This window comes from Teleopsis dalmanni, chromosome 1, assembly GCF_002237135.1.
Source record: "Teleopsis dalmanni isolate 2A chromosome 1, ASM223713v2, whole genome shotgun sequence".
NCBI lineage: Eukaryota > Metazoa > Arthropoda > Insecta > Diptera > Diopsidae > Teleopsis > Teleopsis dalmanni.
Genome location: NC_051846.1, coordinates 1,678,717 through 1,684,048, shown reverse-complemented (window position 1 = coordinate 1,684,048; position 5,332 = coordinate 1,678,717).

Sequence of the window (5,332 nt, the reverse complement as noted above, 5' to 3'; positions counted from 1 at the left end):
GCTGTCGCCAGTCAGTAGTTTCGAGTAACATGAGGTTTTCTGAAAAGTGGTTTTTTAATTAAAGATACGGACGTCCCGTTTCATATTTTCCATCATTTTATGAAAAAATGCTAAATTAACTCACAATTTAATAATAAAATTGTTTAGTTTTAATACAATTCACTACATCAATGCTGAATCTATACTCATTACTAATGTCTTCTGGGCCATAGGTATTTTTACAATTAACAATTAATTAATACAATTAACTATATCGATGTCTTAGTATATGGTGAGATCATACAGATAATAATGCTAAATCTGTATTCATTTCTAATGTCTACTTAACCATAGGCATTTTTAATAATTTTCCTTAAGAGCCTCCCTAATGCCTTGTCATTAATGTTGATCATTATTCAATTTTTTGCTCCATGCAATCGGAGAGACATTTTACAAGATTTGTCGACTGTAGTTTTCTTTTACTAAAAGGACCATTATTTCTTAATCGCCCCTTCAGTTCTAAGTAGAATTTAGTATCGTAGTAATTATCACATTTTAATAACAAAATAATCCTTTTATCTCTCTCTTTGATTTTAAAAGCTGTTTTAAGATACTAGAAAATGGAAAACATTAAAAAAAAAAATTAAAGCAAAATGATATATAGGTATAAGCTGTGTTGTATATAATATTATAAAATATAGGCAGTTATAATTTTTGTTGGTGTTTTGTTTATTGCAAAATATTTCAACATTATAATAGTCTTAAAAATTAAAAAATATTTCATTAAATTGATATTATTCAAAAGTAAAGTCTTTTCATATCATATATTATATTACAATATTAACTAATCTCATGAATTGACATAATTAATATAATATTGAGCCTGTTATTAACTTCTTAAATATGCACTTCACAGTCGTTGACCCCAACTTGAAATGACCTTCATCATTAGTCACCTAAAAGATTTTTATATCTTTAGGCATAAAAGACATAAGTAAGTCAATAAACCAAAAATTAAATAAAAAATGTTATACTAAATGACAGAAAAAAATATTAAATTACTAATTTTATGTAAGAAAAAATATTGTGTTGATTTAATCAATGACACTTCAACCGAAGAGCGCGTTGACTTCGAGTGTATGCAAATGGCAGGTAGAATTTCTAAAGATAGATTAACTAATTAAGCACCTTTAATCGGCTACAAAATCATTGCAAATTAATAGATAGCTTTCGTTCCTGAAACGATATATTTTTATTTTTAATTATTTTTTCTAAAATCACAACAATTTATTACACTTACGCATTTTTATAGCTATCATTAATAGTAACCTTGTTGACTTATATCTTTTTCATCACATAGGCGTTATGTACTGCGAACAGATTTTTTTTTTGTCATATACGATGTGTACGAAAATATGTTTTTGATTTGTTGGCACAATTTTAATTAGATTCATTCGAAGCAGATATTTAATTAATTAACTATTTTGTTTACATAATGAACTTCTATTTCAGCCAATTATGATAATTTTTGTTATTTATTTTAGTTTTATTTATTTAAAGAAGTTTCTAAATTGCTATTAAAGTCAAGGAATGACCTTTAAATAGATAAATATTTATTATAAGTTTGATATTTACAATTAGATTACACCTACATCCAAAAATGTTTTAATTAACTTAGTCTGCATTGTAATTATAACAACAAAGATGTCTTAACTTTTACTAGAAGACTTTTTCTTGCATATTTTTAATGTATTAATATTCAAGAGTTTTTATTTATAAGATATGCAGATTTTAATTTTCACAACTTTTTAATTTTTTTTTAAACTCTAAGAATTTTACTTTTTTATTGCACACTTGTTTTTTTTCACACCTTTCACTCCTGCACTTAAAAACGAATTACCTTAACATAGATATATTTTTGAACTGCGTTAGATTTAAAAGGATATTCTTTCTGTGGAACACTCTACTAATTCTGAAGCAGAAAGAAATTAACTGTGAAAAAATTGAAGAAATTAACAGATTTGTTTATAATTCTGGCTTTAATTAAAAAAAAATGCTTCTAAATAAATTATCATGTAATGCTAAGGCATATTGTTACCGTAATGATCTTTAATCATGAGATCAACACCTGCCGGAACGTCCACACAGACGCAAAAGAAAAAAGTTATTGTAAGCGTTATCTACATGCTCCTCCTAGGAGTTAAAGGATTAAATATATATATATATATGTTATCCACAAGAGTCGTAAGTCTAAGTTTAGCCCTATCTCATTATCTTATTTAGCAAAACCCTATAATATGTTTATTGAATGTGAACTGAAGTCTATTATCTTTAAAAACCGTACAAATCACATAGAAAGAAAATCTTAACTGCGATACCACTTTTGCAATAACATTGAAATTTACTGCATCAATAAATTATCTATTGTTGTTATTAGACTTTATGTAGAAAAAAAGCTTATTGTCTATACAGTCTTCCCCTTCGGGGTATAGAATAGAATCTTCGCTAGGTTCAGCATGCCTATCCTATGAGACAACTAAAATCCAGCAAGCACTACTCTATATTGTTTGGAGTATAACTGATAGAAAGTAAGTTTCGCTTGCTGTACCCGATCAAAGATGTAAATTTCGTACTATAGGGGTCACGGCTTTAGCTTTAGCTATCTTGAACAACAGAAGTTGGCTCTTTAAAAGAAGCCTTTCGTGGCGGCTGTGGTAAACTCTAAGCTTTCGCAAATAAAGCGACTGAATTTATTAACTATCAATTGATGTTAAGTTGAATTTTGCAACCGGGTGCTGTGAACTAAAAAATGCAAAGGTGTTAGATAAGCTTCGTTTCCTACCAAGGAAAAAGTTATATGCAAACCTATAGTTTTAAGTTGGTACCGATGAAACTCATTGAAACTCCAATGGCGCATTCTACAGCCTTTCATACATTTGTAAAGAGCATCGTGGTGTACAGCATTCCACGTTAGGTAAACTTTTAAAACTCTGGACTCTGTCTATAAAACCTACATCAACTATAAGAACGCTTCTTCAATTTTGAAGGAAATAAAAACTTAACCCATCTTAACAGTTAAATGATATTCACTATTCGGAGTAACTGAGTTAAGTAGTAACAATATAACCACGGCAAGAATAACACTTATTTCAAGCAACAGATTGCAATGGTACCACTAAATCAAGCCTTTTCGCTGACTATTACTTGCGTTGTACTCTTAATACATTTCTAATGCTGCAAAAAGAGAACAAACGTTATAGGTATGTTTGTTTGGATTTATTATAATCAACTGGTCGTAGTGTTTTGGTACTTTTATTTTAAAAATATGTACAAAATAGTTGCTTATAAAACTTATAGATCTAACCAATAGGTCACAGTTGACAAAAGAATTCACTTCGCTTTCACCATATGGATCTACAAGTAGTATCTAATATCTTTCTAATGCGGTATATAACTACCTTGAAAAAACTCGTCTTCTGCTTTGCGGCCTTCTTGTTTAATTCTTATGGCAAATAATCTTGGGACCTTGCCCATTTTCTATTACATGAAAATTGAATTGTAAAATATCTTTCTAATGCGGTATATAACTACCTTGAAAAAACTCGTCTTCTGCTTTGCGGCCTTCTTGTTTAATTCTTATGTCAAATCATCTTGGGACCTTGCCCATTTTCTATTACATGAAAATTGAATTGTAAAATATTCCAATCATTCTAATCTTTGTAATGTAGTATGCAACTATTTGTATCTGAGGGTTATTAAATTTTAATTTGCAGTAAGAATTAACAACAAATATTAGTCTTACAAAAAAATCATCAATAATCTATAACTAATACTATATATCATCTGTTAAATAGAAAACACGAAATACTTTTTTACAGCCAATATATTAGGTTAGGTTATATCGGCGATCCCTAATGGATTCACTTAGGCCTATTGGGCCATTGTGTTGCCGTATATATAAGAAAAACTTAGAGCTTAAAATCACCTAGAACTTAGGCGACACCTAAAATGCTAGTTAGTGTCACGTCCTGTTATTGGTCATGATCCTCAAGAAAGGGGGCTCTTAAAGTATTGAGTCGCTGCCGTGCATGAGCTGAGCAAAGACATAGCAGACGAAAGGGACTCTCATCGTCTTCCCCACAGCTGCGGCAGATTTAATTAAATGGGAGAACTAATCTTCTTGTTCCTTAGTTTATACTAACCTGTAAGTAAACCTACCAAAAGACTTATATCTCTGTAGGGTATCGCAATGAAAATTTTTGATTTCCTTTTATCGGAACGTGGCCAGATTGCATACAGTTGCCTGCAATCAATTAGTATAATAAAATAAATTATTGAACTCCTTAACAGTAATTGTTATACAAAGCCTCAGATATTGATCTTATAATCATAAAGCCACTTCGTCTACATAACACCTCTTAAAAAACTTAATTTCCAAAACATATATTTAAGTACGCATTTTCTTCATTCTGTGATTAATTACCTATTAAATACAACCCTGCTGTTTTATTACTTTATTTTAATTATAAAAATTGTTAATTTCTTAATTAACCTCATATATCATCGGCTTAAAAATACTAAACTAATATCTAATAATTTAATATTTTTAGTAGCAACTTCACACAAACATCTGCTTAAAGGAAGAATCTATTTAGAATAGGTTTGAATGTGAAAAATATTAATACGAATAAAAATAACATAAATCAGAGTGACTAAAAGTGAATAGGAATTGTAAACAAATCAAAAATATTTAAATACTTAACAAATTGCTACGCACTATAGCAGCTTATCTGTACAGGAAATTTAAAGACTTAATATTTAAAAACAATATATGTTTTATATAAAATACAAGTTGACATTGAAAACTCAAATATTTTTTGGTAAGGAAGGGGCTATTAAGATTAAGAAAAAAATATGAAAAGCAAACACAACAATACCATAGTAAGTTATATAAATATTTAGCGATTTATTTGGTGCGAAATTCAGATTAATTTTGATACTTAAACGTTAATTAAGTCAAGTGATTCATTAGCGACGTTAACATTATTAAGAAGCGCTATCATAAGTGCCAAGCACAGAACACCAACTGTTAAGCGAAAGGTCCAAGACTTGACAAGCCATAGGTTGCTGCTACTCGCAGATTTCTATCTATATTTTTGAATTTGTGTTTTCATAATTTTTTGAATTTTTATTCAATATTTCAATATTACTATTTCCATTTAATTTACATTTAAATAATTTAAATTAGTTCAAACATTGACTTTAACAACTAAAACAAAACATTCACGAATTCGCCACGTATCGAACGTATTGAAAATAATGAGATTCTTTTGTATTTCAGATTTTATCACAT